A 14,025-nucleotide genomic window follows, 5' to 3' on the forward strand; every position below is an offset into this window, starting at 1 on the left:
GCCAACTTTGGCGGCTTAAGCTTGGGATGCGAGGGACATGGTACAAAAATGCAAAGGTTTTCCAGGAAAAGAGTCTACGGGCAACGATTCCTTGTTGCTCTTTTCAGGTGAACTCAAGCCTCAGGGCTTTGAGGTAGGGGCACTGCCTACAGACAGCAGGAAAGGGCTTGTGCGAAGCTGCTGCCGCATTTAGGTAAGAAGAGTAAAAACCTGTACCAGGAGTGGGGCTCGAACGCACGCGGACACTTGTCCATTGGATCTTAAGTCCAACGCCTTAACCACTCGGCCATCCTGGTGAGCTGCTGCAAAGGGCTTCGAATTGAATCTTTGCTGTTTCAGCAGCAGGCGAACAAGTGGAAAACCAGCCCAGAGTGCCCCCTGTAGGAGGTTGGATGGAATTGGCTTGCGAGCGGCAAACGTCTCTCACTTAACAGCATTTCAATAGCCTCCAGCTGACTGCAAGTACGGTTGCGGAAACCTCCCGGGTGCTGCAGTCGTTTCCCCGGTGGCCTAGTAGTGAGGATTTGGTGCTTTCACTGCTACGGGCCTGGCTTCGAGTCCCCGACCAGAGTGTGTGCTTTGAGTAAAGGTGGTCTAGGGCAGTCCAGAGGCAGGCTGAGCCTCGAAGGCTGGTGCAGGCCTTGGTGTGCGAGCCCGAAAAAAGGGCAGCTCCTATGTCATCCCTTCTTGCCCTCCGGCACTTGCTGTACAAGCAAAGCCCCCTTTGAACTCTGCATGGTAACCCTGCTGTGTCTCGCAGGCAATCATGGCCTGCCGCCTTTTAATAAACGTGCTCTCCCACGAAGCAGTTCTCCTAAGGAGGGTTAGTTGTGAGTGTGCATCTTCAGCGGCAGCCTCTAGGGGGAGCTTCAGCACTGACCCACAAAAGCTCATAGCGAGGAAGGCTGTCCTTTCAGGAGAGCAAGACAGGAATATCAGCTCTTGGAAGTGAAAGCGCAAACGTTCCCAAAGTGATGCTGTCTTCAATCTCTAAGCTCCCCTTTTCGCAGACCATCACAAGTGTTTTTGTTTTCTTTCTTTCTTTCTTTCTTTCTTTCTTTCTTTCTTTCTTTCTTTCTTTCTTTCTTTCTTTCTTTCTTTCTTTCTTTCTTTCTTTCTTTCTTTCTTTCTTTCTTTCTTTCTTTCTTTCTTTCTTTCTTTCTTTCTTTCTTTCTTTCTTTCTTTCTTTCTTTCTTTCTTTCTTTCTTTCTTTCCAGAAACGGCCCCCGAAGACCTGCAGGCACTGGTGCCCATTGTAGCAGAGGCCCTCAGTCTTTGGACTCGGACGCCACCATCTGAGCGACACGCAACAGGGTGCACCCACCGTCCCTGGTGGTCTAGTGGTTAGGATTCGGGGCGCTCTCACCGCCGCGGCACGGGTTCGATTCCCGGTCAGGGAAGGAGCTCTTTTAACAACTGACATTTTTATTTACAGCAATGCAGTTAACTGGCGACCGGAAATCTTGCTCCCAGATGCAGATTTGCGTGCACAAAATGGAGGAAGTGCCCTCAGCGCGACGCAAAACGTGTTTATGGCAGAGTCCCATTCATTCTCCTGTCGCTGCGGAAAGACTGCCCTTGACGCAAAAAAGGCAGCTTCCTTTTTCACCGCTGGAGAGAACCTATCTGCTCGGCCCTCCCCCTCTCTTCCCAGTCCCCCAATGGACTGGCCTTTGAGGCACCTGCAGGCATTGTGCACTCGGACACCACTGCCCGGCCTTCCCGAGCTATCCAGCGGTCTCCCTGGTGGTCTAGTGGTTAGGATTCGGCGCTCTCACCGCGGCCCGGGTTCGATTCCCGGTCAGGGAAGAGAGGCTTTTACTGAATGACATTTTTACAGAAATTCAAACAACTGCGTCTCAAAAAATATTTCTTTCAAATGTAGCTTCACTCACAGGCAATAGCGGCGTGGCTCCCCTGGCGGTAACTCCAAGCATCTTTTCAGCATGGTCCCTTACCGGAAGCTGTCGCCGCTAGAAGTGGGCCTGTGCCCCAAAAAGGAAGCTTTCTTTCTTCCAAAGCTGTAGAGAAAATATTAGTCCTGTCGCCCTGCCAAAGCCGAGCTCGCCCACCATCCCTAGCCTCATCAGACCAAGACCTTGCCCGGGACCCTGGGGCAGAGGGCTGCAGAAATGGTTGCGTACCGGTTTGGAGGAGAAAAGCAGGGGAGGGAGGGGTCGTAGCTGCTTGATTTGCATACAGAGCTGTGGTCTGCTGGGAAAGTGCAGCCTTTGGAGCTTGGCAAAGGCTTCGCAAGGGGCCCGAGCATTGCCCTCGCCCCGTTTGTTGACAGGTTCTCCTTCTATGGGCTGAAGGGCCCTGTAGCCTGATTTGAGGTTGGACGCTCTATTATTCACAGGGGTGTACCGGGCCTAGACGGTGACTGGCTGACCCGTCAGGGCATCGCCCGTTTGGAAGCCCGTTTCGGAAGCGGAGGCGGGAATCCCTGCCCAATTTTCTTTTGGGGTGGTAGGGCTGTTGGCGCGGTTGCACAAGCTCTGCCAACTTTGGCGGCTTAAGCTTGGGATGCGAGGGACATGGTACAAAAATGCAAAGGTTTTCCAGGAAAAGAGTCTACGGGCAACGATTCCTTGTTGCTCTTTTCAGGTGAACTCATGCCTCAGGGCTTTGAGGTAGGGGCACTGCCTACAGACAGCAGGAAAGGGCTTGTGCGAAGCTGCTGCCGCATTTAGGTAAGAAGAGTAAAAACCTGTACCAGGAGTGGGGCTCGAACCCACGCGGACACTTGTCCATTGGATCTTAAGTCCAACGCCTTAACCACTCGGCCATCCTGGTGAGCTGCTGCAAAGGGCTTCGAATTGAATCTTTGCTGTTTCAGCAGCAGGCGAACAAGTGGAAAACCAGCCCAGAGTGCCCCCTGCAGGAGGTTGGATGGAATTGGCTTGCGAGCGGCAAACGTCTCTCACTTAACAGCATTTCAATAGCCTCCAGCTGACTGCAAGTACGGTTGCGGAAACCTCCCGGGTGCTGCAGTCGTTTCCCCGGTGGCCTAGTGGTGAGGATTTGGTGCTTTCACTGCCACGGGCCTGGCTTCGAGTCCCCGACCAGAGTGTGTGCTTTGAGTAAAGGTGGTCTAGGGCAGTCCAGAGGCAGGCTGAGCCTCGAAGGCTGGTGCAGGCCTTGGTGTGCGAGCCCGAAAAAAGGGCAGCTCCTATGTCATCCCTTCTTGCCCTCCGGCACTTGCTGTACAAGCAAAGCCCCCTTTGAACTCTGCATGGTAACCCTGCTGTGTCTCGCAGGCAATCATGGCCTGCCGCCTTTTAATAAACGTGCTCTCCCACGAAGCAGTTCTCCTAAGGAGGGTTGGTTGTGAGTGTGCATCTTCAGCGGCAGCCTCTAGGGGGAGCTTCAGCACTGACCCACAAAAGCTCATAGCGAGGAAGGCTGTCCTTTCAGGAGAGCAAGACAGGAATATCAGCGCTTGGAAGTGAAAGCGCAAACGTTCCCAAAGTGATGCTGTCTTCAATCTCTAAGCTCCCCTTTTCGCAGACCATCACAAGTGTTTTTGTTTTCTTTCTTTCTTTCTTTATTTCTTTATTTATTTATTTATTTATTTATTTATTAGCAGAAACGGCCCCCGAAGACCTGCAGGCACTGGTGCCCATTGTAGCAGAGGCCCTCAGCCTTTGGACTCGGACGCCACCATCTGAGCGACACGCAACAGGGTGCACCCACCGTCCCTGGTGGTCTAGTGGTTAGGATTCGGCGCTCTCACCGCCGGTCCGGGTTCGATTCCCGGTCAGGGAAGGAGCTCTTTTAACAACTGACATTTTTATTTACAGCAATGCAGTTAACTGGCGACCGGAAATCTTGCTCCCAGATGCAGATTTGCGTGCACAAAATGGAGGAAGTGCCCTCAGCGCGACGCAAAACGTGTTTATGGCAGAGTCCCATTCATTCTCCTGTCGCTGCGGAAAGACTGCCCTTGACGCAAAAAAGGCAGCTTCCTTTTTCACCGCTGGAGAGAACCTATCTGCTCGGCCCTCCCCCTCTCTTCCCAGTCCCCCAATGGACTGGCCTTTGAGGCACCTGCAGGCATTGTGCACTCGGACACCACTGCCCGGCCTTCCCGAGCTATCCAGCGGTCTCCCTGGTGGTCTAGTGGTTAGGATTCGGCGCTCCACGGCCCGGGTTCGATTCCCGGTCAGGGAAGAGAGGCTTTTACTGAATGACATTTTTACAGAAATTCAAACAACTGCGTCTCGAAAAATATTTCTTTCAAATGTAGCTTCACTCACAGGCAATAGCGGCGTGGCTCCCCTGGCGGTAACTCCAAGCATCTTTTCAGCATGGTCCCTTACCGGAAGCTGTCGCCGCTAGAAGTGAGCCTGTGCCCCAAAAAGGAAGCTTTCTTTCTTCCAAAGCTGTAGAGAAAATATTAGTCCTGTCGCCCTGCCAAAGCCGAGCTCGCCCACCATCCCTAGCCTCATCAGACCAAGACCTTGCCCGGGACCCTGGGGCAGAGGGCTGCAGAAATGGTTGCGTACCGGTTTGGAGGAGAAAAGCAGGGGAGGGAGGGGTCGTAGCTGCTTGATTTGCATACAGAGCTGTGGTCTGCTGGGAAAGTGCAGCCTTTGGAGCTTGGCAAAGGCTTCGCAAGGGGCCCGAGCATTGCCCTCGCCCCGTTTGTTGACAGGTTCTCCTTCTATGGGCTGAAGGGCCCTGTAGCCTGATTTGAGGTTGGACGCTCTATTATTCACAGGGGTGTACCGGGCCTAGACGGTGACTGGCTGACCCGTCAGGGCATCGCCCGTTTGGAAGCCCGTTTCGGAAGCGGAGGTGGGAATCCCTGCCCAATTTTCTTTTGGGGTGGTAGGGCTGTTGGCGCGGTTGCACAAGCTCTGCCAACTTTGGCGGCTTAAGCTTGGGATGCGAGGGACATGGTACAAAAATGCAAAGGTTTTCCAGGAAAAGAGTCTACGGGCAACGATTCCTTGTTGCTCTTTTCAGGTGAACTCAAGCCTCAGGGCTTTGAGGTAGGGGCACTGCCTACAGACAGCAGGAAAGGGCTTGTGCGAAGCTGCTGCCGCATTTAGGTAAGAAGAGTAAAAACCTGTACCAGGAGTGGGGCTCGAACCCACGCGGACACTTGTCCATTGGATCTTAAGTCCAACGCCTTAACCACTCGGCCATCCTGGTGAGCTGCTGCAAAGGGCTTCGAATTGAATCTTTGCTGTTTCAGCAGCAGGCGAACAAGTGGAAAACCAGCCCAGAGTGCCCCCTGTAGGAGGTTGGATGGAATTGGCTTGCGAGCGGCAAACGTCTCTCACTTAACAGCATTTCAATAGCCTCCAGCTGACTGCAAGTACGGTTGCGGAAACCTCCCGGGTGCTGCAGTCGTTTCCCCGGTGGCCTAGTAGTGAGGATTTGGTGCTTTCACTGCCACGGGCCTGGCTTCGAGTCCCCGACCAGAGTGTGTGCTTTGAGTAAAGGTGGTCTAGGGCAGTCCAGAGGCAGGCTGAGTCTCGAAGGCTGGTGCAGGCCTTGGTGTGCGAGCCCGAAAAAAGGGCAGCTCCTATGTCATCCCTTCTTGCCCTCCGGCACTTGCTGTACAAGCAAAGCCCCCTTTGAACTCTGCATGGTAACCCTGCTGTGTCTCGCAGGCAATCATGGCCTGCCGCCTTTTAATAAACGTGCTCTCCCACGAAGCAGTTCTCCTAAGGAGGGTTAGTTGTGAGTGTGCATCTTCAGCGGCAGCCTCTAGGGGGAGCTTCAGCACTGACCCACAAAAGCTCATAGCGAGGAAGGCTGTCCTTTCAGGAGAGCAAGACAGGAATATCAGCGCTTGGAAGTGAAAGCGCAAACGTTCCCAAAGTGATGCTGTCTTCAATCTCTAAGCTCCCCTTTTCGCAGACCATCACAAGTGTTTTTGTTTTCTTTCTTTCTTTCTTTCTTTCTTTCTTTATTTATTTATTTATTTATTTATTAGCAGAAACGGCCCCCGAAGACCTGCAGGCACTGGTGCCCATTGTAGCAAAGGCCCTCAGCCTTTGGACTCGGACGCCACCATCTGAGCGACACGCAACAGGGTGCACCCACCGTCCCTGGTGGTCTAGTGGTTAGGATTCGGCGCCGCGGCCCGGGTTCGATTCCCGGTCAGGGAAGGAGCTCTTTTAACAACTGACATTTTTATTTACAGCAATGCAGTTAACTGGCGACCGGAAATCTTGCTCCCAGATGCAGATTTGCGTGCACAAAATGGAGGAAGTGCCCTCAGCGCGACGCAAAACATGTTTATGGCAGAGTCCCATTCATTCTCCTGTCGCTGCGGAAAGACTGCCCTTGACGCAAAAAAGGCAGCTTCCTTTTTCACCGCTGGAGAGAACCTATCTGCTCGGCCCTCCCCCTCTCTTCCCAGTCCCCCAATGGACTGGCCTTTGAGGCACCTGCAGGCATTGTGCACTCGGACACCACTGCCCGGCCTTCCCGAGCTATCCAGCGGTCTCCCTGGTGGTCTAGTGGTTAGGATTCGGCGCTCCGCGGCCCGGGTTCGATTCCCGGTCAGGGAAGAGAGGCTTTTACTGAATGACATTTTTACAGAAATTCAAACAACTGCGTCTCAAAAAATATTTCTTTCAAATGTAGCTTCACTCACAGGCAATAGCGGCGTGGCTCCCCTGGCGGTAACTCCAAGCATCTTTTCAGCATGGTCCCTTACCGGAAGCTGTCGCCGCTAGAAGTGAGCCTGTGCCCCAAAAAGGAAGCTTTCTTTCTTCCAAAGCTGTAGAGAAAATATTAGTCCTGTCGCCCTGCCAAAGCCGAGCTCGCCCACCATCCCTAGCCTCATCAGACCAAGACCTTGCCCGGGACCCTGGGGCAGAGGGCTGCAGAAATGGTTGCGTACCGGTTTGGAGGAGAAAAGCAGGGGAGGGAGGGGTTGTAGCTGCTTGATTTGCATACAGAGCTGTGGTCTGCTGGGAAAGTGCAGCCTTTGGAGCTTGGCAAAGGCTTTGCAAGGGGCCCGAGCATTGCCCTCGCCCCGTTTGTTGACAGGTTCTCCTTCTATGGGCTGAAGGGCCCTGTAGCCTGATTTGAGGTTGGACGCTCTATTATTCACAGGGGTGTACCGGGCCTAGACGGTGACTGGCTGACCCGTCAGGGCATCGCCCGTTTCGGAAGCCGTGAGGAAGCGGAGGCGGGAATCCCTGCCCAATTTTCTTTTGGGGTGGTAGGGCTGTTGGCGGGGTTGCACAAGCTCTGCCAACTTTGGCGGCTTAAGCTTGGGATGCGAGGGACATGGTACAAAAATGCAAAGGTTTTCCAGGAAAAGAGTCTACGGGCAACGATTCCTTGTTGCTCTTTTCAGGTGAACTCAAGCCTCAGGGCTTTGAGGTAGGGGCACTGCCTACAGACAGCAGGAAAGGGCTTGTGCGAAGCTGCTGCCGCATTTAGGTAAGAAGAGTAAAAACCTGTACCAGGAGTGGGGCTCGCACGCGGACACTTGTCCATTGGATCTTAAGTCCAACACCTTAACCACTCGGCCATCCTGGTGAGCTGCTGCAAAGGGCTTCGAATTGAATCTTTGCTGTTTCAGCAGCAGGCGAACAAGTGGAAAACCAGCCCAGAGTGCCCCCTGCAGGAGGTTGGATGGAATTGGCTTGCGAGCGGCAAACGTCTCTCACTTAACAGCATTTCAATAGCCTCCAGCTGACTGCAAGTACGGTTGCGGAAACCTCCCGGGTGCTGCAGTCGTTTCCCCGGTGGCCTAGTGGTGAGGATTTGGTGCTTTCACTGCCACGGGCCTGGCTTCGAGTCCCCGACCAGAGTGTGTGCTTTGAGTAAAGGTGGTCTAGGGCAGTCCAGAGGCAGGCTGAGCCTCGAAGGCTGGTGCAGGCCTTGGTGTGCGAGCCCGACTAAAGGGCAGCTCCTATGTCATCCCTTCTTGCCCTCCGGCACTTGCTGTACAAGCAAAGCCCCCTTTGAACTCTGCATGGTAACCCTGCTGTGTCTCGCAGGCAATCATGGCCTGCCGCCTTTTAATAAACGTGCTCTCCCACGAAGCAGTTCTCCTAAGGAGGGTTAGTTGTGAGTGTGCATCTTCAGCGGCAGCCTCTAGGGGGAGCTTCAGCACTGACCCACAAAAGCTCATAGCGAGGAAGGCTGTCCTTTCAGGAGAGCAAGACAGGAATATCAGCGCTTGGAAGTGAAAGCGCAAACGTTCCCAAAGTGATGCTGTCTTCAATCTCTAAGCTCCCCTTTTCGCAGACCATCACAAGTGTTTTTGTTTTCTTTCTTTCTTTCTTTATTTCTTTATTTATTTATTTATTTATTAGCAGAAACGGCCCCCGAAGACCTGCAGGCACTGGTGCCCATTGTAGCAGAGGCCCTCAGCCTTTGGACTCGGACGCCACCATCTGAGCGACACGTAACAGGGTGCACCCACCGTCCTCTCACCGCCGCGGCCCGGGTTCGATTCCCGGTCAGGGAAGGAGCTCTTTTAACAACTGACATTTTTATTTACAGCAATGCAGTTAACTGGCGACCGGAAATCTTGCTCCCAGATGCAGATTTGCGTGCACAAAATGGAGGAAGTGCCCTCAGCGCGACGCAAAACGTGTTTATGGCAGAGTCCCATTCATTCTCCTGTCGCTGCGGAAAGACTGCCCTTGACGCAAAAAAGGCAGCTTCCTTTTTCACCGCTGGAGAGAACCTATCTGCTCGGCCCTCCCCCTCTCTTCCCAGTCCCCCAATGGACTGGCCTTTGAGGCACCTGCAGGCATTGTGCACTCGGACACCACTGCCCGGCCTTCCCGAGCTATCCAGCGGTCTCCCTGGTGGTCTAGTGGTTAGGATTCGGCGCTCTCACCGCCGCGGCCCGGGTTCGATTCCCGGTCAGGGAAGAGAGGCTTTTACTGAATGACATTTTTACAGAAATTCAAACAACTGCGTCTCAAAAAATATTTCTTTCAAATGTAGCTTCACTCACAGGCAATAGCGGCGTGGCTCCCCTGGCGGTAACTCCAAGCATCTTTTCAGCATGGTCCCTTACCGGAAGCTGTCGCCGCTAGAAGTGGGCCTGTGCCCCAAAAAGGAAGCTTTCTTTCTTCCAAAGCTGTAGAGAAAATATTAGTCCTGTCGCCCTGCCAAAGCCGAGCTCGCCCACCATCCCTAGCCTCATCAGACCAAGACCTTGCCCGGGACCCTGGGGCAGAGGGCTGCAGAAATGGTTGCGTACCGGTTTGGAGGAGAAAAGCAGGGGAGGGAGGGGTCGTAGCTGCTTGATTTGCATACAGAGCTGTGGTCTGCTGGGAAAGTGCAGCCTTTGGAGCTTGGCAAAGGCTTCGCAAGGGGCCCGAGCATTGCCCTCGCCCCGTTTGTTGACAGGTTCTCCTTCTATGGGCTGAAGGGCCCTGTAGCCTGATTTGAGGTTGGACGCTCTATTATTCACAGGGGTGTACCGGGCCTAGACGGTGACTGGCTGACCCGTCAGGGCATCGCCCGTTTGGAAGCCCGTTTCGGAAGCGGAGGCGGGAATCCCTGCCCAATTTTCTTTTGGGGTGGTAGGGCTGTTGGCGCGGTTGCACAAGCTCTGCCAACTTTGGCGGCTTAAGCTTGGGATGCGAGGGACATGGTACAAAAATGCAAAGGTTTTCCAGGAAAAGAGTCTACGGGCAACGATTCCTTGTTGCTCTTTTCAGGTGAACTCAAGCCTCAGGGCTTTGAGGTAGGGGCACTGCCTACAGACAGCAGGAAAGGGCTTGTGCGAAGCTGCTGCCGCATTTAGGTAAGAAGAGTAAAAACCTGTACCAGGAGTGGGGCTCGAACGCACGCGGACACTTGTCCATTGGATCTTAAGTCCAACGCCTTAACCACTCGGCCATCCTGGTGAGCTGCTGCAAAGGGCTTCGAATTGAATCTTTGCTGTTTCAGCAGCAGGCGAACAAGTGGAAAACCAGCCCAGAGTGCCCCCTGTAGGAGGTTGGATGGAATTGGCTTGCGAGCGGCAAACGTCTCTCACTTAACAGCATTTCAATAGCCTCCAGCTGACTGCAAGTACGGTTGCGGAAACCTCCCGGGTGCTGCAGTCGTTTCCCCGGTGGCCTAGTAGTGAGGATTTGGTGCTTTCACTGCTACGGGCCTGGCTTCGAGTCCCTGACCAGAGTGTGTGCTTTGAGTAAAGGTGGTCTAGGGCAGTCCAGAGGCAGGCTGAGCCTCGAAGGCTGGTGCAGGCCTTGGTGTGCGAGCCCGAAAAAAGGGCAGCTCCTATGTCATCCCTTCTTGCCCTCCGGCACTTGCTGTACAAGCAAAGCCCCCTTTGAACTCTGCATGGTAACCCTGCTGTGTCTCGCAGGCAATCATGGCCTGCCGCCTTTTAATAAACGTGCTCTCCCACGAAGCAGTTCTCCTAAGGAGGGTTAGTTGTGAGTGTGCATCTTCAGCGGCAGCCTCTAGGGGGAGCTTCAGCACTGACCCACAAAAGCTCATAGCGAGGAAGGCTGTCCTTTCAGGAGAGCAAGACAGGAATATCAGCGCTTGGAAGTGAAAGCGCAAACGTTCCCAAAGTGATGCTGTCTTCAATCTCTAAGCTCCCCTTTTCGCAGACCATCACAAGTGTTTTTGTTTTCTTTCTTTCTTTCTTTATTTCTTTCTTTATTTATTTATTTATTAGCAGAAACGGCCCCCGAAGACCTGCAGGCACTGGTGCCCATTGTAGCAGAGGCCCTCAGCCTTTGGACTCGGACGCCACCATCTGAGCGACACGCAACAGGGTGCACCCACCGTCCCTGGTGGTCTAGTGGTTAGGATTCGGCGCTCTCACCGCCGCGGCCCGGGTTCGATTCCCGGTCAGGGAAGGAGCTCTTTTAACAACTGACATTTTTATTTACAGCAATGCAGTTAACTGGCGACCGGAAATCTTGCTCCCAGATGCAGATTTGCGTGCACAAAATGGAGGAAGTGCCCTCAGCGCGACGCAAAACGTGTTTATGGCAGAGTCCCATTCATTCTCCTGTCGCTGCGGAAAGACTGCCCTTGACGCAAAAAAGGCAGCTTCCTTTTTCACCGCTGGAGAGAACCTATCTGCTCGGCCCTCCCCCTCTCTTCCCAGTCCCCCAATGGACTGGCCTTTGAGGCACCTGCAGGCATTGTGCACTCGGACACCACTGCCCGGCCTTCCCGAGCTATCCAGCGGTCTCCCTGGTGGTCTAGTGGTTAGGATTCGGCGCTCCGCGGCCCGGGTTCGATTCCCGAGCAGGGAAGAGAGGCTTTTACTGAATGACATTTTTACAGAAATTCAAACAACTGCGTCTCAAAAAATATTTCTTTCAAATGTAGCTTCACTCACAGGCAATAGCGGCGTGGCTCCCCTGGCGGTAACTCCAAGCATCTTTTCAGCATGGTCCCTTACCGGAAGCTGTCGCCGCTAGAAGTGAGCCTGTGCCCCAAAAAGGAAGCTTTCTTTCTTCCAAAGCTGTAGAGAAAATATTAGTCCTGTCGCCCTGCCAAAGCCGAGCTCGCCCACCATCCCTAGCCTCATCAGACCAAGACCTTGCCCGGGACCCTGGGGCAGAGGGCTGCAGAAATGGTTGCGTACCGGTTTGGAGGAGAAAAGCAGGGGAGGGAGGGGTCGTAGCTGCTTGATTTGCATACAGAGCTGTGGTCTGCTGGGAAAGTGCAGCCTTTGGAGCTTGGCAAAGGCTTCGCAAGGGGCCCGAGCATTGCCCTCGCCCCGTTTGTTGACAGGTTCTCCTTCTATGGGCTGAAGGGCCCTGTAGCCTGATTTGAGGTTGGACGCTCTATTATTCACAGGGGTGTACCGGGCCTAGACGGTGACTGGCTGACCCGTCAGGGCATCGCCCGTTTCGGAAGCCGTGAGGAAGCGGAGGCGGGAATCCCTGCCCAATTTTCTTTTGGGGTGGTAGGGCTGTTGGCGGGGTTGCACAAGCTCTGCCAACTTTGGCGGCTTAAGCTTGGGATGCGAGGGACATGGTACAAAAATGCAAAGGTTTTCCAGGAAAAGAGTCTACGGGCAACGATTCCTTGTTGCTCTTTTCAGGTGAACTCAAGCCTCAGGGCTTTGAGGTAGGGGCACTGCCTACAGACAGCAGGAAAGGGCTTGTGCGAAGCTGCTGCCGCATTTAGGTAAGAAGAGTAAAAACCTGTACCAGGAGTGGGGCTCGAACCCACGCGGACACTTGTCCATTGGATCTTAAGTCCAACACCTTAACCACTCGGCCATCCTGGTGAGCTGCTGCAAAGGGCTTCGAATTGAATCTTTGCTGTTTCAGCAGCAGGCGAACAAGTGGAAAACCAGCCCAGAGTGCCCCCTGCAGGAGGTTGGATGGAATTGGCTTGCGAGCGGCAAACGTCTCTCACTTAACAGCATTTCAATAGCCTCCAGCTGACTGCAAGTACGGTTGCGGAAACCTCCCGGGTGCTGCAGTCGTTTCCCCGGTGGCCTAGTGGTGAGGATTTGGTGCTTTCACTGCCACGGGCCTGGCTTCGAGTCCCCGACCAGAGTGTGTGCTTTGAGTAAAGGTGGTCTAGGGCAGTCCAGAGGCAGGCTGAGCCTCGAAGGCTGGTGCAGGCCTTGGTGTGCGAGCCCGACTAAAGGGCAGCTCCTATGTCATCCCTTCTTGCCCTCCGGCACTTGCTGTACAAGCAAAGCCCCCTTTGAACTCTGCATGGTAACCCTGCTGTGTCTCGCAGGCAATCATGGCCTGCCGCCTTTTAATAAACGTGCTCTCCCACGAAGCAGTTCTCCTAAGGAGGGTTAGTTGTGAGTGTGCATCTTCAGCGGCAGCCTCTAGGGGGAGCTTCAGCACTGACCCACAAAAGCTCATAGCGAGGAAGGCTGTCCTTTCAGGAGAGCAAGACAGGAATATCAGCGCTTGGAAGTGAAAGCGCAAACGTTCCCAAAGTGATGCTGTCTTCAATCTCTAAGCTCCCCTTTTCGCAGACCATCACAAGTGTTTTTGTTTTCTTTCTTTCTTTCTTTCTTTCTTTCTTTCTTTCTTTCTTTCTTTCTTAGCAGAAACGGCCCCCGAAGACCTGCAGGCACTGGTGCCCATTGTAGCAGAGGCCCTCAGTCTTTGGACTCGGACGCCACCATCTGAGCGACACGCAACAGGGTGCACCCACCGTCCCTGGTGGTCTAGTGGTTAGGATTCGGGGCGCTCTCACCGCCGCGGCCCGGGTTCGATTCCCGGTCAGGGAAGGAGCTCTTTTAACAACTGACATTTTTATTTACAGCAATGCAGTTAACTGGCGACCGGAAATCTTGCTCCCAGTTGCAGATTTGCGTGCACAAAATGGAGGAAGTGCCCTCAGCGCGACGCAAAACGTGTTTATGGCAGAGTCCCATTCATTCTCCTGTCGCTGCGGAAAGACTGCCCTTGACGCAAAAAAGGCAGCTTCCTTTTTCACCGCTGGAGAGAACCTATCTGCTCGGCCCTCCCCCTCTCTTCCCAGTCCCCCAATGGACTGGCCTTTGAGGCACCTGCAGGCATTGTGCACTCGGACACCACTGCCCGGCCTTCCCAAGCTATCAAGCGGTCTCCCTGGTGGTCTAGTGGTTAGGATTCGGCGCTCTCACCGCCGCGGCCCGGGTTCGATTCCCGGTCAGGGAAGAGAGGCTTTTACTGAATGACATTTTTACAGAAATTCAAACAACTGCGTCTCAAAAAATATTTCTTTCAAATGTAGCTTCACTCACAGGCAATAGCGGCGTGGCTCCCCTGGCGGTAACTCCAAGCATCTTTTCAGCATGGTCCCTTACCGGAAGCTGTCGCCGCTAGAAGTGGGCCTGTGCCCCAAAAAGGAAGCTTTCTTTCTTCCAAAGCTGTAGAGAAAATATTAGTCCTGTCGCCCTGCCAAAGCCGAGCTCGCCCACCATCCCTAGCCTCATCAGACCAAGACCTTGCCCGGGACCCTGGGGCAGAGGGCTGCAGAAATGGTTGCGTACCGGTTTGGAGGAGAAAAGCAGGGGAGGGAGGGGTCGTAGCTGCTTGATTTGCATACAGAGCTGTGGTCTGCTGGGAAAGTGCAGCCTTTGGAGCTTGGCAA

General features: G+C 53.9%; 11 non-coding genes across 11 annotated transcripts; 6 read left to right on the forward strand and 5 right to left on the reverse strand.

Annotated features, from left to right (window-relative positions):
• Nucleotides 1-213: 213 nt before the first annotated feature.
• On the reverse strand, nucleotides 214-296 carry TRNAL-UAA (transfer RNA leucine (anticodon UAA)). Its single transcript has one exon. It is a non-coding gene; the product is annotated as a tRNA-Leu (tRNA).
• Nucleotides 297-1,326: 1,030 nt separating this feature from the next.
• On the forward strand, nucleotides 1,327-1,400 carry TRNAE-CUC (transfer RNA glutamic acid (anticodon CUC)). The gene has a single exon. It is a non-coding gene; the product is annotated as a tRNA-Glu (tRNA).
• Nucleotides 1,401-2,713: 1,313 nt separating this feature from the next.
• TRNAL-UAA (transfer RNA leucine (anticodon UAA)) lies at nucleotides 2,714-2,796 on the reverse strand. The gene has a single exon. It is a non-coding gene; the product is annotated as a tRNA-Leu (tRNA).
• Nucleotides 2,797-3,698: 902 nt separating this feature from the next.
• Nucleotides 3,699-3,768, forward strand: TRNAE-CUC (transfer RNA glutamic acid (anticodon CUC)). The gene has a single exon. It is a non-coding gene; the product is annotated as a tRNA-Glu (tRNA).
• A 1,309-nt stretch (nucleotides 3,769-5,077) lies between these two features.
• On the reverse strand, nucleotides 5,078-5,160 carry TRNAL-UAA (transfer RNA leucine (anticodon UAA)). The gene has a single exon. It is a non-coding gene; the product is annotated as a tRNA-Leu (tRNA).
• A 3,629-nt stretch (nucleotides 5,161-8,789) lies between these two features.
• TRNAE-CUC (transfer RNA glutamic acid (anticodon CUC)) lies at nucleotides 8,790-8,861 on the forward strand. The gene has a single exon. It is a non-coding gene; the product is annotated as a tRNA-Glu (tRNA).
• A 904-nt stretch (nucleotides 8,862-9,765) lies between these two features.
• TRNAL-UAA (transfer RNA leucine (anticodon UAA)) lies at nucleotides 9,766-9,848 on the reverse strand. Its single transcript has one exon. It is a non-coding gene; the product is annotated as a tRNA-Leu (tRNA).
• Nucleotides 9,849-10,742: 894 nt separating this feature from the next.
• TRNAE-CUC (transfer RNA glutamic acid (anticodon CUC)) lies at nucleotides 10,743-10,814 on the forward strand. The gene has a single exon. It is a non-coding gene; the product is annotated as a tRNA-Glu (tRNA).
• Nucleotides 10,815-12,122: 1,308 nt separating this feature from the next.
• On the reverse strand, nucleotides 12,123-12,205 carry TRNAL-UAA (transfer RNA leucine (anticodon UAA)). The gene has a single exon. It is a non-coding gene; the product is annotated as a tRNA-Leu (tRNA).
• Nucleotides 12,206-13,103: 898 nt separating this feature from the next.
• TRNAE-CUC (transfer RNA glutamic acid (anticodon CUC)) lies at nucleotides 13,104-13,177 on the forward strand. Its single transcript has one exon. It is a non-coding gene; the product is annotated as a tRNA-Glu (tRNA).
• Nucleotides 13,178-13,517: 340 nt separating this feature from the next.
• Nucleotides 13,518-13,589, forward strand: TRNAE-CUC (transfer RNA glutamic acid (anticodon CUC)). Its single transcript has one exon. It is a non-coding gene; the product is annotated as a tRNA-Glu (tRNA).
• The last annotated feature ends 436 nt before the right edge of the window (nucleotides 13,590-14,025 follow it).

Source organism: Ambystoma mexicanum, chromosome 5p, assembly GCF_040938575.1.
Source record: "Ambystoma mexicanum isolate Mex_15411 chromosome 5p, UKY_AmexF1_1, whole genome shotgun sequence".
Classification (NCBI taxonomy): Eukaryota; Metazoa; Chordata; class Amphibia; order Caudata; family Ambystomatidae; genus Ambystoma; species Ambystoma mexicanum.